Genomic DNA, 21911 nt, shown 5'->3' with positions numbered 1-21911 from the left:
GCTGTAATTTAAATCAGCTCTGTTCTACATCTAATATGGATGTTGCACTGAAAAATAATTAAAACTAACCACACTACTCGCAACTCTTCTCCTGTCAGAAGCAGACCACTGTTGTGCATGCACATTGCTAATCTCAGGGAAGGAAATCTTGCAGAAAAGACAAGTAGGTGACAAAGTAATTGCCCACAGTGGGTAATTTGCAGAGTTGTAATAAAGTGTTGCTCCCTGCTCACTCTACCTTCGTCTCACCTGAACTCCTCCTATGCAGTGACTCACTTTCTTTTCCTACACTGCCCTTTAGGCTAATAGTGGAAGTAGATAGTTCTCCTGGCAAGCAGTATAGCAAGTATAACAGAGCTATCAGCTGTATCTCTACTTTTTCAGCACCAAGATGGTTCAGTTTGTTCATCAAAAGAGTCTCAGCTTGTTTAATCTCCTTTATCAGTCCAGCTTCCTTCTCAGGCTTGCAAAAGACTCCTGCTTCCTAAATTGCTGCCTTCATCTAAGCCAGTATACTGCATATTTCCCCCTTCAACAGAATAATATTTCAATGCCAAAGAGAGGGAGCATGAGAGAGGGAAGTAATCTTGGCACTCATTCAGACTGTTGTGGAGAAAGAGAAGGAAAAAAAAAAAAAAAAAAACAGACTGCCAATGGGGATTTCCTATGTAATAAGCCAGATGGCATCATAGGATGCTTGGGGAGACTGTTTCTGTCTAATTCTCTTCAGCGGCAGAAACTGCCAAGACAGGCCTGGCTTTTGTGGTAAAACCGGTAACTAGCTATTTTATATTCTTTCTCTTTGCTGTGCATACTGTCCCCACCTGTCACTAATTCCTTCCTAATGCAGCAGTGCCCAATATACGCTCCTTCCTCTCCTTTCTCTCCCTTGCTCCTAGCCTCCAACCAATATTCCCCTTCTGCCTATACCAGCAACATGACTGCAAGGTTACATCCCAGTGACTTACAGGCTAAGTCCTTTCTTCAAGTGTAAAATGCTTCAGAAAAAAAAAAAAAAAAAAAAAAAAAAAAAAAGGCGGGGGGGGAGAACCAGCTGTGCAGTTTCTAAAGGTCGTTGTCCTGGTTGGAGCCCCAAGTAGGGATCAGTGGCATGAAATTGAGAGCTGGTGTGCTGTGAAATGCAGACACCCATCACCTCATATGTCAAGAGGGACAACTCACTTGAAACACTGCATGGGGTTATGAGGTTTATTTGTATCTATATAACCTGCATGCACATATATACGTATTTGCTTCTATGTGTTTTCACATCTTCAAAACCTCAGACTTGCATTCTGAAATGCAAGACTCAATCTCTCTGCATACCAGATGAGTAGGAGAAACTGTGTTTTCCAGAAACATAGAAAACCTTACAGAAAGCCTCTACCTGATTTCCGTGGGGGTTATGTCTCCTTAGGATCACACCTCTAAGCTGTCTGCCTGTCCTTGTACAACCAGTGTATGGACTGAATTACTTTTCCTCTCTGGAAGCACTCCTATCTTGTATTCAGCATGGAGCACTTAGATGCTTTAAACTCCCTCATTGCTCAAAGCAAAGTAGTATTTTCCCTCTACTTTCTCAAGCTGCTTCTTGCTTTTTGACATGGCTCTTTGTCTCCAAGTAGTCATCAGGTACAGATCTCATTGCAGCAGACTAAAGAAATACATCCCAGAGTGTCGTTTCCTATAGGCAATAAAGCTGTTAATGGCTGCTGTAGCAAAGGCACTTAAAAAACTTTGCATGCAGCAAAGGTGCAGAGCTAATGCTGTAATGGAGGTTAAGGTACAGACTGCTGCTGGTCTGCAAAAGCAGGCCTACAAGAGTCATAAAAATCCCATCATTTATAAGCTGATAAGTGACATGCTCATTGATATACTTTTGACTGGGATAATCTAAATAGAATCAGACTTTATATTTGCTTTATCTAGGTATAAAATAGCAGAAATAGGGCTTACAGGGCTTGCTTAAGACGTGGTAATGAGTTCTCAGAAATAAGCCTATGCAGATAGCTGTCTCATCATGAAGTCAGCAAATGTCTCACAACATTCATCATAAGTAGAATTGTGATTTTGTTTTTGTTTTTCAATGGAACAAAGAATTTTCAATCACATCTTTAGATGAACAATAGTATCCATCAGAAAAGTGTGTTTATTCTTTTCATTTATGAAGATAGATTTTGGACCAGCACCTGGGAAGTGAGGAACAAACTTCCCTTCCTCTCCCCCATGCATGCCTCTAACAGTAGAACAGAAGCCAAAGCTCAAATGTGGGCAGGCTGGGTCCCTAATCATCCTCAGGATGGCCAGGGAGAGCCTCCACGCACACTATAGTTGAGACAAGGGACCCCAGAAAAGGTCTCTTGAGCAGCGTTTACTGCATGCTTGCTTGTTTGCAGAGTCCCCAGTGCTGGATGCCTCCCCCATGCAGTGGAGACAGGAAATGAGCTGCCCCATCATCCATCCATCCATCCATCCATCCATCCATCCATCCATCCATCCATCTGTCCCCTCGGGGCAGAGATCAAAACACCCTTCCAGTTCCTAGTGGGGACCCTGTGCCCTCAGCATTGTTTCACCCTGTTCCTATCACACTGCATCACTTGCTAGTGCAGGCACAGCTTTACAGTCCCCACTGCAGTTCCCCTCTCTCTGCCTCTCTGGCCATCCACTTGTAGAACAGAACATTTCAGTGTCCAGAGCTGCTCTCCATGGCCAGAATGAGCAGAAAATGCTGGAAGAGAGACCAGCCAGGCAGCACTGATGAAGTCTAAAGATAGCTTAACACCAGCTTTTGCTGAGTGCCTTCCTCAGCCACATGCTGCAACCAAAGCATATCCCAAAAATCTGAGCCAGGATGTTTAAATGGGGCAATAACAACAAAGATATTTTTTCTTTCTGCTCCCAGCTGCATGTTGAATATTGCTTTTCATTTATGACAGCATCATTTTTTGGTACAGGTAGTCCAGCTCCATACAGTTGGTGATGCCCTCAGTTGTCCCATGCCACCAGTGGGGGCTGGCACTGCCAGAAGCCTGTGCTACCCCCACCATTGGCTTTCTTCCATCAGGAGACAAGAAGAGAAATCCTTCTGCCCACCAAATATATTTAAGCCAAATAAAGAACATACCAGACTGACCTAACTTTAAGTCAGAACTGTATTTACCTTCTGGTCCTAAAAACAAGATCTGAATTTGCATTCACTCCAGGTTTACTCAGGTGAGAAGCAAGATGTTGGCTGGACAGAACGTCAGCAGAATGACGTGTTTGTTCACTCTCACAGAGTCTCACTTAATTAGGCAATGAAAGGTACAGTTTATAATCATGATAATAGGAAGAGCTATCTCACAGAAAATTAGTGGGATACTCCTGGGATATTAAAGGAATAACACGCCAGTGTCTATGGTGGGTTAGAAATGTTGCGTTTTATCTCCAAAAAGATCCTTTGCAAGTAGCAGTACTGTTTCTGCTGTCAATTCTGTAAGATAACATCTATTTTCTAAGTATATAAATTTCTAATAATGTTGCTGTACTATTGATCAATTATGATTCCTTTCATGCTGTATGAATTTGTTTGTCTTCCTCTATAAAAAAAAAAAAAACAATGCCAACTTAAGGCACAGTGACTACTAAAGATAAAAGAAAGCCTTATGTTGTGGGGGTTTTCTGTTTCAACTACATGATTACGAAATCTAGCTTTGGGGAAATTTGGAAGTATAATGTCTCAGAGGCAAGAGAAACCTTTTGTGGAACAAAAGATCTTTGAAAATGAGTATAAATGGCAGAGCATACCCTTTGATTGCATTTTTGAACTGGGTTTGCATATGGATATCCATCCATTAGAATGATATTCTCTGATCTTGATAGCAACTGCCTGATACCTGTGAAATACAAAGTTTCTTGTATAAGGTCTAATGCAGCGAGGGGAAGGAGCTCAGGTTAAAGCTGCATTATCACAGGTTTTAAACTGCAACCTCACTGCTCTGACAAGGCACATAATTTTGACGTGTGAACATAGTACCAGGAGGCCCCTTATCAACATGATCATTGTGCTAGTGGAAGTGGAAGTTAGAAAAAAAAAGTTCAAAGCAGGCTGATAAATTTCCATAAAAGTGCTGCCAACCCATAATCAGATGCCCAAGAGTTCCCAGTAGCACCAAAGATGAAAACTGATTATATTAATTTGTCCTCATTTGAACTGAGCAGTCCTACTGAAATCAGCAGTACCCACATGTATTAATGTGAGTCCTTTGTCTGCAAGAGTTGTTTTTCTGCCAGTCAACAGATTTAGGGATTTTCTTCATTTCTGTTTCAAAGAGTGAAAATGAAAAGAGCAAAACATAAAACAAAAACTCAAAGGACTCCATGCCATTTAGATTAGAGTTATTTTTCTTTGGCAAGCTAAACCCTGCTTCTTGCCTTTATGTGACTTTCTCAAAGTCACAGTCTACAGTTTCCTTTTCTAAAATTCAAAGGCAGTGCCTATTGTTGAGATACCATGCTCATACCCAGTTGCTTCTAAAGCAAATTTGCAAAAAAAAAATAAAAATAAAAATATATATATATATATATATATACCCTATAATTTTTCCAAATCTTGAAACTGAACATTTGTTTCATGACTTGTTCCCACCAGGAAGAATCCAAATCAAAACCCTCCTCCCACCTCAGTTTTGCTTTTTCTGTTTTCCATGGCTGCCTCAGTAGTGCAAGCAGCTGCAAACCCTAAAACACAGACATTTAATGTGACTATGCTTCTTAAGCTGGAAAGGTTTTACACCGTATGAGAGCTAATTAAAGTTATTTTGTAGTGGAAAAGAATGATATATACATATCCAATTTAACTGAGAGAATGGAGACCAAGGGGAAAAAAATAAAATAATAAAATAAAAATAAATGAAACAGAACTTGTTTTAAACTTTCCTTACACAGAAATTCCAGATTTAGAACGTTGTCTGTATTTTCATCTAGTTCCCTTCTTCTCCTATAGATTTATGAAAATAAAAGCCAGAAAGCCTCTCTTGGCCAAGTTTACTCATCTTAGCTGATTAACATTATTATCAACTGTGTTTAATATACCTTCCCTTCCCTTCCCTTCCTTTTCTTTTTGTATTTCAGAAAGCCCTTCACTTTGAGAGGTGGACATCTGAGAATGGAGGATCCAGCATCAACATCAGCAGGTTGCCACCTTGGTACCACTGGTACCCTCCTTCCAGTTTCCACCTCTGGCCAAGCAGAGATGGAGCTCCATGCCAAACAGGACTCCAGAAACAATAAAGCATTAGCAGCGTAATGCAACACCTGTTCTGCATTGCTGGGTGACTGAATGTGATGAATCTGATCAGGCACAGCACTGGGAAAATGTGATTACTGCTCCTCCTGCCCTAACCTGGGGATGAAGTTGATGCCTCTGTGTTAGACAGCTGTTATAGCAGACACAGTAAGGCCCATGTAGTGGTGAAGTTTAATTTTTACAGTTGTTTACTTAAAGGCTTCATTTTTAATAATTCTAAGAGAAGGATCAAAGCAAAGCAGTGGAGCCTCTAGCATTTTCTCCTGCTTCATTTCTGTACTGGCACAAAGAGATGAAGAAGGCATTTCCGTAAAGTCATGACTCAAGTATAAAAATAAAATTTGCATTTATCATACTTGGAAGCAGCCAAGGAAAACTGACCTCATGGTATGAGCTCTAGGAATGCTCAGGAGGGAGAAATTAAAACAATTAGTAGCAATTACTACCAAAATTATGGTGCTGAATAGGACAGTGCCTAATAATGAGAGGTCGCAATTACTAATGCGCCCTTTTGTATGCTCATTTGTCTTCTGAGTATTGTAGTCATTTGTGTTGTCCTCTTGCACAGCAGGATCTTTAGTGTGACTTTCTTTCCCCTTTATAAGAAGTTCACAATAAACAAGGGTTCAACATGTTCAGAGCAGCAGTTTGTGCCTTCTGAAGGCTTGAAATAATATGAGCTTTTCATTAAGTCCCTCTGTAAAAGAAACTTCACAGAATTTGTGCTTTGTTGTCTTTAACAAGTTACAAGGGAATGAGGCTAAGTGAGCAAAACTGAGTTAAGTCAGATTTTCATCCAGCTAAATGGAACCAGAAACAAACTTTCCATTCTTCTGCAGGCATTTAGGTTTTGCACACACTAGGAAGCTTTACCAGCGGAATTTGTTGATGGAGCTAATTGGGGTTATTGATGTAGTTCATACAGATATGACAACAAGAAACCTTTTTAATGTAATCACAGTATAAAAATGTTTGCTTAACAGTAGCATCCACCCAAGTGCTTTTATCAAACTAGGCATCCAGCTAAAACTAATACATGTATGTTAGGGTCTTAAAACTGGAACCACTGGCCTCAGGAGGTCACTTATACTATCTGCCTATTCATACATTTCTACAGATGCATGGTACCTTGTATTCCTGTTTCACACAAGACTGCATTTTTTTATATTATTCTGAGAGCAAATCAGCATAAATACATTTTGTTATTTTATTTATTTATTTATTTATTTATTTTTAATAAGTAAAAGGCATTTGGGGTCAATCCATTCCTCCTCAGACAAAATGTTTTGTTTCAGCACAAATATTAAAGTAAACTTCAAAAAGTAACATTAAAACAATAAATTATATTGTTCTATTCCAGAAATTTCATAAAGCATTATATCAACCCTATTTAAGTGATTTGTTATAACCAGATCTCTTTCAAATCAATATTTTCTTGAAGGACATTTTGATTTCAACATCACAGCATTTTTCAGAGGACAAGTAATAGGAAAAGTGTTGAACATTTTAATTATTTCTTGCTCTAGCTAAAAGTGGTTACAATATTAAAAACAAAGAACAACAACAAAACACAATGAGCATAGTACATTATGTTGGCTATAATCTAGATATAACAAAATAGCTTTTTTAAAAATACAGGTGTTCAAGGAAAATTAACTAACTGGTTAGGGAAACAGCAAATCTCCTCATTTTCTATAGGGAATGGCCAAAAGTCCTCTTACATGTCCAGATGTGCCAGCCAGATCACCCCTTATCTGGAGACTACAGCCCCCACTGGAGGACTGGCAGGGCAGTCCATCAGAGCACTTTTTAATTTACTTCAGGAAAAATCATTTAAGTTAGCTAAGCGACTTTAATTTGCAAATTTTTGGGGACAGTAATCATCACTGCAGAAAGTGATGAGTATGAGAGTGGTGACTTCTTCCATCAGTTGTACCGAAGTGGGCCTCTCTACCTTGCTTCAGCATCTGAGCCCAAATAAACTCAAATCAACAAGTTATCCAGACTAAATAATAATAATGATAATGATAATGATAATGATAATGATAATGATAATGATAATGATAATAATAATAATAATAATAATAATAATAATAAATCTAACCCTTAGAAATGGAATAGTGAAATAGAAATACTATAAAATTGTATTTCTCATAGCATTTCTTTATTACCCATTTCTATATCTATTTGTCTTTGTCAGGGCACTGTTGTGATTGAGTAAACTAGACCAAAAGAGAATTTCTTGATAAAGTCAACATTGCCTGTCTGAATCAGTACTACAGAAAACAACAAATGTCACTCTGCTGCTTCTGCCACTTCAGCACAACTTCAAAGGTCACTAATTCCTTGGGAAGCTGCCATAAATAGCCTGCCTTCCTTACAGAAATGTTCTGCCAAAATTTTAACTCAGAGTTGCCTTATATTTTCACCTTCAGTCATCAATACCTTTTGACAATTCTTTGCTAGAACACTCTTTCCTTCTTAGCAAGTTATTAATTCCACAGTTACACCTTTCCCCATACTCCCACAGTAATTGCAGGACTCCCACTCAAGTTTCAGTGACAACAAGAAGTATTATCCACTATAATGAGACAGGAAACTCTTTTCAAAGTGATGTAGCTCCTGTTGACAGAACTGTGCTTCTGCCTGTCCCTCCCAAAAAAAGTTAAACCGTACAACCTAAGACATTTTTCTCTTATTTTAAAATAGATTCACACTAGTGTTTCTGCCTGTAAAATATATATATATATATATAATAAATAAATAAAATTTACATCCGAACTAACTAGTTCAATATAAACAGAGATTTCCCCTGTTAGGTACAATCTCAGTTGAGCACAAGTTTGTCTCTGGTGGGAAGAGCAAAAATGTCTCCAACGAGCATCAATACAAATAGGGTACTTTGTATTATATTTTTATTGTTTCCTACCACAAGGACCTGTGCATGTGTACCATCTAAGAGCCTCGGGAAAGATGTGACTGATCCTTTTGCATATACGCTTTCTGAATTACCTATTTCAAGAGAAAGTGCACACACCTCTTTGTGTGTACATGCAAGAGAGAGCACACAAGAGAAAATACTGTATCTACAAGCCTTACTGCTTCATGTTGCAATATTGAATTCCACCTAAATATTCCCATCCAGGGAAACTATCCTCACCCCCTGTCTGGTACGGCTACTACAAAAATAAATAAATAGGAAAGGACTGTATTCTGCACGTTGCTGCTTTCTTTCCTCCATGAGTAAGGAAGACTGTACCAGAGCCAGTGCAAGCCTCCAAAGGTTGTGGAATATGTTTTCAAAGAAACAAAACAAGCACAGTAAGACTAACAAACACTGGAAAACACTAAGCCAGAGTAAGTGAAGGGCTTTGCTTCAGGGAAAATACTGTAAGTAAAAGAAAAGGCAGATGAAAGCAGCTATTCAGAAACCTCATAATCAGATGTAGACATATCTTCAGAGTATAATAAAACAAGGACATGTATCCCACATCCTGCCCCTCACTCCACCAAAAGTGAACCTTGTTGGTTCAGAAATCCAAAGACTTAGAAAGGATTATAAGATCTCACTGGATGGACTAAGTATTTAAGACCAAATAATTATCCTCAAAAAAAAAGCAATGAAGACATGTCTTTGAGACATTTCACACAGCCTTTTCATGCTTGCAAAACTTTATACCACTGGGAAAAAAAAAAAAAAAAAAAAAAAAAAAAAAGGAAAGAATATAATTCAAGACACAAACCCTGAAAAGTATGCTACCAAGGGATGAATACTGTAATTATATAAAACCGGTTATGGTACTTAATGTGTAGCCTACCTGGAATCAATAGGACAAGCTCAGCAGGCAAAGAGCAAAATCTGTATCTTAATTTCTTTCCTTACTTAAATTAAAAGGCTCATATCAGCAGGCCATAATTTTCTGTAGGTTTTTCAAGGTCCTTGTAATCTGATTCGGACTTATGCTTGAATTCTTCATTTTCTTTTGCTACTGGGCAAAAAGTCTTGTCTTCAAATTGGCAGCTTTGAACTGTTGCCTCAATGAATGATTGCATCTTAAAGCCTGCAATGAAAACAGCAGCAGTTTAGGCAGAAAGCAAAACATGAGTAACAAGTATGTGTATCATGTAGTTTCTACTGTCATGTTACCCCTCCCTTACTAAAGGCCTTTTTCCACATCCTTCATCTTCATCCCACAGTTACTGACATATTTTCTTCTTGTTTCTCTTTATTCTAGGAAGTTTGATGAGGTATAAGATGTTTTGGGGGACCTTGCAAAGATCACAGGGGAGAGATTTGTGTTCAGTTCTGAAGATGACTGAGCCTTCTTTAAATATAACATCACACACAACTATTCAGCCTGTATTTTTATTCATTTCTATTCTATTTTCCTAGTCAAAGCTGATTAAGGTACTGGAAAAATTAGTGGAAGGCATGGAAAAGGTGGAATATGCTTATTTAGAGTCTGTACTTGTAGTTAGTTTTGGTATCTGAGTTTTGCTGACACAGGTTTACTGACTGAATGCCTAACTTGAAACTCTTCAGCCAGGTAAAACTTTTATTCAGTTGCAGTTCTCACACACCAGAAGATTTGAAAATAAGAATTATGGGTTATACTTAAAAAGCAGCATAGATGTCTTCTGTTCAGATTAGATGAAAATGTGATGAGTTAGTCAGCTAAGCTCTCTGTATAATGCAATGAATACTTTGGCTTGGGATTTATTGCAGCTCCATCAGCCAGTACAAAAATACAATAGAATAGAACAGCTCAACTGGAAGGGACTTGCAAAGATTGTCCAGTTCAACTGCCTGACCACTTCAGGGCTAACAAAAAGAGAAGGTATATTAATGAGGGCAGTCTCCGAAGACTTCTTGAATACTGGCAGGCCTTGGGCATATACCACCTCACTAGGAAGCCTGTTCCAGTGTTTGACCACCCTCACGGTAAAGAAATGTTTCTTACTCTCCTGTCTGGATCTCCCCTGGCACACCTTGTGTCTATTGCTTCCTGTTCTGTCATTGGGCACCAGGGAGCTGAGACCGGCACCTCCCTCTTGCCTTACCCTCCTCAAGAAGTTGTGGAGAGCAGCAGGGTCTCCTCCAAGCTGCCTTTTCTCCAGACCAGACAACGCAAGTGTCTTCCTCCCTCCACATAGGACATGCATTCCCACCCCTTTGCCAGCTTTGTTGCCCTCCTCTGGACACTTTCACAGACCTCAACATCCTTTTTGTATTGTGGAGCCCAGAACTGCACACAATAGTCAAAATAAGGTTGCACCAACACAAAATACGGCAGGAGAATCACCTCTTTTGACCAGCTGGCTATGATGTGTTTAACACACCCCATAATGTGATTTGTTTTCTTGGCTGCCAGGGTACACTGCTGACTCCTGTTGAGCCTACTATTGACCTGCAACCCCAGATCACTTTCTGCTGAACTGCTCTCCAGCCGTTTGTCTCCCAGATTGTACCTGTGCTCAATATTACTACAATATTACTCTGTCCTAGATGCAGAACCCAGCATTTACCTTTGTTTCATGTCACTGTTGATTGTCCAATGTTCCAATGAAGCACCTTTTAGGTGCTCCTAACAGACAAGGCATATTTTTTTTTTCATAATTTATATAGTTTTGTGTTTCTTTGCACAGATAGAACAGGGTACTAATGGTGGACCACTTCCACAGACATAAGAGAAAGGGCCAAAACTGGTTACCTATTTGATAACTAAGATATGAGAGTATCCACTGAAGATGAGGAATACTTATGCTCTGACTTCCGACCTCAAAAGTTTTGCACGAGTTACATGAAGAAGCCTTGGAGCAAGGAGCAACCCCACTTCCCTTCACCTAAGCAAATGCCAATCTTATTGGGCAAGAGACTTCCATCAAGGCTTGGTTCCTTTTTGGTTCAATAACTGTTGAATTTTTCTTTAGCAGTGGTACAGCCTCCAAAGGAGGTGTGTATGGTGCCCGTGCTGCAGAGTTACCCATAAACTAATCCTCTTGAGACAGAGGGAGCTGGGATCCAAGGTGGAGGCCATCAAGGTTGTACGGACATTGCTGACATTTCCCTTGACTCATGTAAGCGCTTCTGAGAATCCAGCCCCAGCACTCAAAAATTGACCCAGAGAGATCATTAGGGAGGCAACAAAGTGCCTGGTGCATGGATTGATGTATTTTGAGAACTGCTGCAAAGGAAGTGGGTGGCTGCATCTGCCAGCTGCATCTTTTTCACATCCCGCTTTCAAGCCAGGATGAATTTTGTTGTAATAATCCAGTGTGCGGGCAGCAAAGACATCTGACTAGGACAAGTCACAACTGGAAATTATGGGATGCACTGCTTTTTGTGGGTAAGGGATCCAAATCATCTGGGTTTTTAGATGCCCTTGTCTCTTGCAGGCTCCTCTGAAGTGTAATGCAGTTAATATTGTAAGCAAGCTAGGATTCTGGTTGAACAGCAAGAGGAATGTGTCCAACTGGCAGGGAGAATAAATACTTCTCCGAACAGACAGTAATCAGTTAACATTACTCTAAAACAAACATTGAGAAAGCACAGCACTTTAGCAATTAAAGGTCCAAATTTGCAAAATTAATTAGTGTTTCCCACAGCATAGCACTCTACTTATGAACAGCTCTATTGTAAATGTACGATGCTCTAATATGAAAAGAGAGCATTCTTATGTTAATTATCTAATTAACTAATCTGGGCACAATTAGCAGCTGAAACAGCACAGCATTACACTCTCTTCCTTCTTCCCTTCCGGATTCAAGATTGCCTTTAAATATGTACTTTCAAGTGGCAGGGGACCCTAGTGGTAGTGCTTGCTACCACATTAATCAAACCTCAGTGCCAGCAGAAGTTCCAACAAGCAGGCACTGAAACAGAGAAGAGAAGCAGAAATATCTTTGGCAAGGTATTTAGGAGAGGTAGATTCAGCTATTTAATCTCACCCCAACAGTTAGGCTGCCCTCCAGGGAAGCCATCCTCATCACTTCACAGAAAGTTAGTGTGAAATGCTCAAGAATACAGTAGTCTGTTTCTCTGCCCCTTTGGAAACCGAGTGCCACTTAACAAGACCTCCCTGACACCAGTATTTTCCAACGGATGGCTCAGTGGCTGTTTTAGAGGTCTGAAAATAGAGAGTCTCATTCATTTCTTCTTTGCTGCCAGGATAGCTATTGACTTTGCTGAAGTTTACTGTGCCATGAAGAGAGGATGTAGAGAAACTGTGTCCAGATATCTGACAAAAACATACCAGAGAGAGAGTACATTTGCTGAAAACAGTCTAAATCAGGCCATCAGTGGATGGCTTAGACAGTGTCTCAAAGTCCTGCCTCACTTTCCATTACAATGATGCTAAAACAGGGTAAGAACTTAAAGTAAAAGATTTACTTCAGCATCTTTACATTTGCACATTTCAGAATTTGCTTTAGAAGGCATTTTTATTTAGGAAATTATTGTCATGTTTTAGTAATTAAAAATGAGAAAAAAAGTGAGACTGACAAGTACTATACTGAGCTGTACAAAATGTCAATCTAAAACATTTTTGCTTTAGCTTCCTGTTTTTTGGTTGTTGTTTTCTTTGTGGGTGTTTTTGTTTGTTTGTGTGGATTGTTTGGTTTGTTTGGCTTTAGGGTTTGTTTGTTTGCTCGCTTGCTTATTGCTTGCATATATATTAATATAGGAAGGAGGATATTCTATTAAAAACAGCTTGTGTAGATCTACTATAACATTGCCTCCCTCCCACTTTCTCAGTTCCCTCCAAGAAAAAGACTTGTGCTCACACATCTTTGCCTATTAGGTGCAGGGTTCTTTTTAAGGCAGTGCTGATCTATTGTGCATTACAGAGTTACAAAATAATTTATGTCAGAAAGAACCAGGTGAGGTCACCTAGCTGGACTATGTAACCTCAAGATCAACTAAATCAACTCACTGAGGATGGAGATGCAGTTCCAAGGCTCGAGACTCCACCACCTCTCTAGTCAACTGCTCCAGCATTTTCTGTTTATACAGTGAAAAACATTTCTTAGTAATTACCTGAAATTTCCTGTCTTCCAACTTGTGTCTGCTGCCATCTTGGTGCCCTTCCACTGGACCTGTTCCAGGTGCTCACTGCACCTTCTTGCACTGAGAAACACAAAGCTGAACTCAGTTCTCCAAACGACCTCTCATCAGTGCTAAGTTGAGAGGAGTAATCACTACCTGCAACCTGCTGGCTGCGCTATTGCTAATACAGCTTCACAGGGATGCTCTTAGTTGAGAAGATTACCATACTGCAATCTGCTGGGGAAACTTAATATAAAATTGAGGTTGGCTTGGCCTTCACAAAACAGGAGTGTAGGAGGTCATCTCCAACATATGTCTATAGTCTATAGCTCCTCAGTGGGCTGCAGTCATGGGCACCCACCTCAAGCATGAGATCAAGTCCCTGCACACAAAAGCCCACAAATTATATCCACATGAATGAGCACAGGCAGTTGTTCAGACTTTGCCTGGAGTCTGAGCACTGTAGACAGATCCCTGTAGCATCCCAGGGGCCACAGCATGCTCTGAGTGAATAAATCCTACTGGGAGAAAGAATGAATCGTCTCAGCAACACTGCACTAATGAAATGCTAACACAACCAGCCAAAATTTGGCTCACACACCCTCAGGTCCAAGAAGAGGCACTTATATTTGTCTGTACTCATCTGAATAGACATAACTGTAGCCTACCATGTGAGGTATCCTCTGGCACTTATTGTGTAAGTCAACTCCTGTTTGAAACGCACTCTTTCTCCATATGTAACTCATTCACAGAGGTAAGCCCTGTGAACAATGTGATTCTGGCATAACAGCTAACTTAGCAAAAGACTCACCACATTGTATTTCCTTGTGAAAGGAGGCTGATTCATCCAGGACTTTAAAATGTAGTGCTGGGCTGCTGGGCACCTGTTTTATTTTATTAATAACTTTTGCCAAAATTAACCAAAAATTTGCCAAATTCATCCTTGGCTCCTAAACACTGACCTTGAATTAGCCACCTAGATCATTACATCCATCAACTCCTGTAAGCCAGAAAAAAAAAAAAAAAAAAAGGAGAGAGAGAGAGAGAGAGAGGAGAGAGAGAGAAAACCACTACTTCTACCATAAAAATTTCCGTGATACCAAGATTTAACTATAACTTGTGGATATGGTAAAAAAGAGAACCACTTGACTTTGTTATGGGATAAATCAGGATACTTAATATACATTACCAGATGCTACTACATCTCCATGTGCTTTATTTAAGCTTTGCATGTTTTATCTAAATGCATAAGAACCCTTCTGAAATCTTTCTGCTGTCCCAAAAAAGACATCTCATGACCATGAGGTACTCTGGATATTATGCATTACTGCACTATTGTTAAAACAAAGTGTTTGGGTTTGCAGGAACATTTCTTACAAAGCCATAATTTGTTTAGACTATTCCTCCAGTCAAATACAGATGTCAGAGAAACCTCCTTCCAAAGCTCTGCAAGGAAACCACCACTGCAGATGTATTTTGCACAACATAGCAGACTCAAATGTTCATGGAGGCCTCAAACCACCATGTGAATAATTGCCCTACCTATAGAGAAGAAATTAGAATCCTTGAGAATGCTTTACAATATGTGTTTAATTCTCACCCCTTTGGGGGAACACACAGCTACAAAAGCCATATTTCAGTCATATGTACAAGAATTTGCCAAACCAAGTTTCCAATCTAAAAGCACTCAGTCTTATACCTTAGTATGGATTTTACTGCTGTACAGAGCCTCTTGAGTTCCACTAAGGTATTACAGGGACACCAGGACATCCAGTAATGCAACTATTTACAGACAGAAAGCCTGATTTTCATCTGGAACAGCCATTTCAGAATTTCTTCCATATCCACCCAATTATGGAAAATATGCAGTAGAAAAACAGCACCTTGTGAGTTACATTGCAAACAGCTATTAGGCAACAATATTTGAATTTTGCTATGCTGAGTGCAAACTGTTATCATCAAGCCAGAGGAAAAAATATTTATCAGATATATATATATGTAAGGTACTTGTGACCTGCTTATGGGTATCCCACTGACTGGAAAAAAGACACCATGCAGCATTAATCAGACAAGTGATTTTCTGGCTTATTTGTTGAGCATGAGACTTAACTTGATGTTTTTTAGTAAAGATATTCTTGGTGAAATAAGTCATGAAAGCACTGAAATTCATCCTCTTTTGGGACATCCAAGTGAGTGTTTCCAAATTCCTTACATTAACATATCAATAGAATTTGTTACAAATACTACTGGTTTGTGCCAGAAAGTATATAACAAGATGCTGGCTGGCTACCAAACCTCTAACCCTCTAGGACTGGCTTAGGGACAATTCAGTATGTTATTTAATGAAAGAGAGTATATGTCCTATGGAGCCCTGGAAGACTTATTTCACAACATGGCTTGCTTACTCAGTGATCAAGCTTGGCAGCTCCACACTCACAAAGGGACCCCACCCAGGCCAGCTATGCTGAAACCAGACTATCTGAGCCTTGACTCTACTATTTGGCTCAGAGTGACACAAATTGCCTTCAGACTCTATTTTAAAATAAAGGCAGATGACGTGCAGAGGCATTGCCCTTTATATAGGATGTAGGGCTGATGCTCTGCCCCTGCTCAGCAAGTAATTATGAAGGCCATGAGCTGCATTTTAGTGATAAAGCTAAACTTCTGGTAATGCTCACTGATCCATCATTTCAGGGTTTGGGTTTTTCACCTTTTCCTAACAGAATATCAACACCATATTTTCCTCCCCCACACTGTCTTTCATCTTAAAATACTTCCTCATTCAAACAGATATGTTTACAGTAATTTTTTTGAAACCATTCCTGAGCCATGGGAATAGAGAAACACTGTGGTGTAATGTGCAGAACATCGCTGCTCTGTAATTGAAGCTGGGAAGCAGTGAATATTGCCTTTACCTGGAACTACAAAGGTAATTAAAATAGCTGGAACATCAGGTTAATTAAAAACCCCTCTCTGACGTAGGAGGATTGCTACTGAGTCTAAATGATCAGATCGTTCTTTTAGATCATCAGTGTAAAACTTTTTTTTTTTTTTAAAGGCACTGGTACATATTTACATTAAAAAAAAAAAAAAAAAGAAAAAGAAAAAGAAAAAGAAAAACAAGAAAGAAGTGTTCAGATTCTTAAAAGATGCTTTTGGACTTGAAGGAGATGTTAGTGCATGCTGATCTTTCATGCAAGCTAAAAATTGCATTTCTGTAAAATTTGGTTTCTTTAAACTATCACTTCCCCCCACCCACCTAGCAAGTGTTCAACTTTGATTTAAGATTACAGTTAAGCTAGTTTTAGGATTATTTTACTGCACAAAGCAAAATGAGTGTCAAGGACCTGATGAGCACTTGGGAGTCTGTTATTGATGAGTTATCATGTAATCACCTTAAAGAGTCTGTGTACTCTGTTCTTTTCCTCCTTCCTGTGAGGACTGAGGTGTCCTTGGCTTCTCAAAGGTTTCATGGTACTTTCAGAAAACTATCCTATTAATTTTTCTGTAACGTCTGCCACATTCTTTATGCCAAGGACTTTCCTGACTGCCAACAACTGCAAGGCTAATGAAGATTTTCTAGAAATCTCTTTCAGATTTGACACATAAATCAGGGTCATCATGTACTGAAATGAGCAAAATGACCGCTGGGACCTCAGAGTACCTGGCATTTACAACATGGCAACCTTCACCAGCCAGAAAGGAGAAAGTGCAGGTCTCCTCCAGCAATTCACATTCACAGTAGCTGCATGCTTCTTTTCGCTCTTCCTTTAAATCAAATTCTCTGTTGTTCTTGTAGTTTAGATAGCACTGGAAAAACAACTCCTTTAAAGTATCCTTGATCTCCAGAGATGCTTACCACTAAATCTTATTTGTCTTTATTTCACTAATTAATACCGATACAACAGATGAAGTCATCCATGGGTTTGTGTTCAGCTTTATTGGAGTTTAAGGCATACATTGATACTAATCTTTTGGAACCAAAATGCTGCAATAAGAAGGCTGAACATATTTCAGCTCATCTTAGAGTAGCAGTTCTCAGTCCCTAATAATGCAGGGTAATACCTCTTCGGGGGTGAGAGAAGTAGGGTAATACCTCTTGGGGGGTGGTAAACTCTGCTCCCATCCTGTCCGTCTGCACTGCTTAATGTTTTCTCCATTCTGGTAGCGATGGAAGGGGAGTGATACTTAAAGTCCACAGGAACATGGTGGGTGAGATAGAGTGTATGGGACAGGGTCTGAAGGCAATATTTGCTTGCATGGGGATGACTATCTGGATTGATTTGAATAATCCTCCTCATCATCCCTGGACAATGGTCAGCTGGAATAATGCACTCATGCACTCATGCAAGCATGCCAGAATGACAGAAAAGGCTTCTTCTTCTCTTTCTGGAATAGTCCAGCTCAGGTTAGTTGAATGGTTAGTTCAGGTTAGTTCTCACCATTCAGATTAAAACTGAATGGTGAGAAACAGGGCTGTGGGGGAGAGATGGTCTCTGCAGAGCTAGAAGTGGCACAGAATCCAGGGTAATCACCCCTGGGAGAGAGGCAGGTTCTAGATACAATTATCACGAGCACGCTTGGCTCAAGGGGTGCTGCAAAACCCTTATAGAAAATGTTTGCAGGATTTGGTAGGAAACAAGGCCAACTTTGGTGGGAGCATGCTCTCGGGAGGACAGATGAGAGAACAAAGCAATGAGGATCATTTTGCTCTGTGGAAGCCAAGGGGCTGCAGACAGATGCAGAACTAAAGCATTGACACAGGAGAGGAAACTAGTGGGGGGAGCCCAAAGTATTACAACAAATATAAAGGGGAGGTGGGCATTATGTAAAATGTGTGAAAGATGCTGGTTTTGAAAGTCACGTTGCAATTCTGCTTGTGACAGGCATGCTTTACAAATACCAACCTTGGGCCCTGCTCTTTAAACAGTATATACTATGCTATGAACATTCATACAACTCTCACTACCAGACAGATATAGAAATACCCATCAATGGAATTCATTATTCCTTCCATCTTTATGTCTGGTCCAAAATAAATAAGTAAAATGAAAAAAATACCTTGAAAATAATGAAGTCCCTTTTACCTTATTCAGCCAGTCACTCCAAAGAACTGGAAACAGTTAAACTGATATTTATGCAATTCATCTTGACTCTGCAGCCTGCCATCACCCAAAGAAAACTTCCCTTTACAGAAGAGGGGAAGTTTATCTAGCTGGAGTTTCGGATTACCTTGGTTCAGTCCTGAGGCAGTACAAATGCCAATTATATGGTACATGTACCATACATCTTCAGATGTTTTGTAAAACAATCCCTGAGAAATAATTGCTAATTTCATTCTAATCAGGCATTGAAAATACAGCTGACACGCTTTCTTACCTGTTGGTATGAAATTAAACTTTTGGTGTGCTTGGTAACAGGTTCATTCCTGTGTGTGTATTAGTTACAGTACAGCAGGCATGGATTTACCAAGGTCTGTATGAACACTTTAATTCCTTTACTAAACACCAATCAGACCACATGATTCCACATCACCTGAAGAGTTAAAGCATTTGCTCCCCACTCCTGATCTTCTCTTTACATTAGGGCTGTATATGCCCCTTTGGGTTTTGACTGGACTGTTTGTGGTCAGTAAGTGCCAATTAATCTTATGTGATCTCTTGTCCTCTGTATAAAGAGTTAAACAAGTAAAAGTTGTAATTTCACTGAAAAGAAAATGAAAATAATCCTTTTTTATTTTAATCTGGAAAAAAAAAAAAAAAGCTCTGTACTTACATATCCTCCATTCCCTCCAATGTGTTCTAAAGAGAACACTCAAAATGTCCACCTTAAAGGTGGGGAATTCAAGGTTTCAAAAGGACTTTAACCCTGCAAAAACATTAGTCTGGAGAGTTTATTTATCAGTTACCTAAGATCTATACATACAGTTAACTGTAAGAAAACCCTCTTCTAAAGAAAAATTTCCAAAACTCTCCCCACAAAGGAGCATGCCAAGTTTGTTGAAGTCATCTCAGAAGCAGACCTCTACAAACATAGAACCCAATCATGTCCAAAGAGTAAATGCAGGACTTGGCAACACATCTCCACAGACACCAGATCCCATAAACACACACCTTAAGATATGTAAGACCATGAAATGTGTCTTCTTCCCTTTAGTTTCTACTAAATTTGTGAAACCAAGTAATCACTGTTTCCCAGAGCAAATTCATAAGTAAATCAGGACAATAGCACCTAGGTATCAGCAGGATAGCACTTTCATAAAAAATATTCCACCCCCAGTCTCTAAATCCTGTTAATTTGCAGAGGTGCCAACCATCAACACAGGCCTGGGCCTATAAATTCATAATTTCACTAGCTACTTGAAAACATGGATTTACTAGAACTACAAGGTTCTAGGACTAGAACTTACACCTCTACTTACCACGCACTCACCTTTGCTTATACCATGGTCAGCCCTCATTGTTCTCTATCCTCACCCTCAATATTTCTTCTCAGTGACTAGTGAAACAACAAAATTTCACCAAAAATTATACTGAGTAGAGACTGAGGTTTGATTTTAATGCACTTTTATGCAGAGGTCTGCCTGCAATGGAGGCAAAGGAGAGATGCAATTGGGAAAGTTTCCTGTACTATGACTTTAAATAAAAGAACAAGTGTAGTATCAGGGAAAAAAATGGGAATTTGAATAAAGAATTTACTTAATTTAAAGCTTTATAATATTAACCATTCTATTATTATTGCATTCAAGGTAGTAGAATTTTTATAATATTTGAAAACAACTAAATTTTCTTTTAAGAAACACCTGGCTCTATCTTCAATTTTCTTCACCAGAAGAAATTATATTTGACAAGTGCTTGTGCAAAGGAAGCTAACAGTAGCAGAGCTGGATAAAAGAGATCATCAACATATAGCAGACTTTCTAAAAAAGTTTCTCCTAGTGTTACAAATGGGATATCTGATTTGGAAAGCACTGTAGGGTAAAGCTCTAAGGTAAAGGCATGCTAGGCAGCTGAAGAAATAACACAGGCTGACAAATACCAACATAAAATACAACTGTATACCAAAAGACTCCTAAAAATGACACAAGCTCATTCATACTTTGAAATCTAATCATTTGGTTCATTCACTCTGTTCTATGTCAGCCAAGATATCTGTAAGACATTTAACCACCGTTAAATTGGTAGGCCTTCTTTGGGTAAAATTGATCATAGTCGTGACTTCTACTTTTCTCTTATCATTCAAGGAACAAGTAATTCTGAACTGCATTACAGTAGACTTTCTGATCTGAATTTTGTTTTCTGGTTCTTTTTGCTTTTTGTCTGCTGTTATTGCTTTTCCTGGGGATATATTTTGCCACTTGGGAAGTTCTGAAAAGATAAAACACTGTGTGATTAAAAATTCTTAATTGTCCAAAGCATGTGTGTTTGCATTCATGGAGCTCTATATTTATTCTCTGTCTCCCTGGAAGAGCTCCTAGCTTTTTTCTTTCTAGCTCATCTCTGGCACTTCATTTGTAACATACTACAGGCTTCCAAAGACAGATGCAACACAAAAAGAAAAAAGGAGAGAGAAAATGCTGAGTTCATCACCATAAATTATTGATGTTTCTTCTATTTAACTTACTCATCAGGATTCATTGTTAATGAGGTGTGGACTTTAGCTTTAAATTTGCCATGTAGCACTGCAGGCATTCAATTTGAAGCACTGCATTACAGAGGATTTCCCCCAATGTGTGTCTCCAGATCTCTCTGGTTCCATTTTCTGAAGTAGGTCTCTGCAACTGTGACTTGGCAAGGACTGGTTATATTTATCCACAGCACAGAATGCAATAGGAAACAGAAGGACAAGAGGAAGATTTTTATCATGTAACTGATAAAGTACAGAAACAGATGCTGTGTGATTGCTCTGGAATTAGTTGATTTATTTAAAGGGTTAATTGACTCATTGTATACCTATAGGATAAACTGGAATTCAAATGAATTGCAGTCATCCATTGTCTGAGAGCACCAGGAAATCTGCCAACATATATTATTGAATTTCCATCTTCCAGTTTGCAGCTATGTTAAATTAGGGTCAGATGCTGCTGTTATTGCAGTTCCTGATGCTGGACTCCCACTGCCTTTGATGGAAACAGAAGCTGGCTCATGTGCTGGGGTCAGTATTGGGATATTCTTGGTAAAACTACCAAAATAAAAACTGGGACGGAGGAGGGAGTGAACTGGTTTGGATTTACTCCAGAGGAAGTTTCCATCAAAACATGCTAAAATTAAAATGAGATGACAAATTCATTCACTTTCAGGTTTTTCCAGAGGTCTCCAGCCGTGGCCTAACCACCGGATCTGAAGCCAGTGGGAATTCTGTCAGTGACTGCAGGAAGACCAGGCAAAAACCAGCATGACATCTTTTAGAAAACTCCACAAGGCCCTTTGTGCCACCAGGGTCCTCAAGAGTGTGCATTGCTCGTAGGACTTCACAAAGGCCATGCAGATTGTGTGTCTCCTATATACTTCGTGATACAGCTATGGAGCCCAGCCAAGGAAGAATGGCCCAAGGATGAGAGGATGAAGTTCAAAATAC

At 39.3% G+C, this 21911-nt stretch overlaps 1 long non-coding RNA gene across 1 annotated transcript in view; it reads right to left on the bottom strand.

The window, feature by feature from the left end:
• Positions 1-21911, bottom strand: part of LOC309878169 — an 81794-nt gene that overhangs the window by 24344 nt on the left and 35539 nt on the right. Inside the window, exon 2 of the long non-coding RNA XR_014317498.1 lies at positions 9109-9351. This is a non-coding gene — a long non-coding RNA (uncharacterized lncRNA). The remainder of the gene's footprint in view (positions 1-9108; positions 9352-21911) is intronic.

The sequence above is a fragment of the Aythya marila genome, assembly GCF_965140915.1.
Source record: "Aythya marila genome assembly, chromosome: 4".
Classification (NCBI taxonomy): domain Eukaryota; kingdom Metazoa; phylum Chordata; class Aves; order Anseriformes; family Anatidae; genus Aythya; species Aythya marila.
The sequence above is the reverse complement of the archived record's forward strand: the minus strand, read 5'-3'. Positions and strand labels throughout refer to the sequence as shown.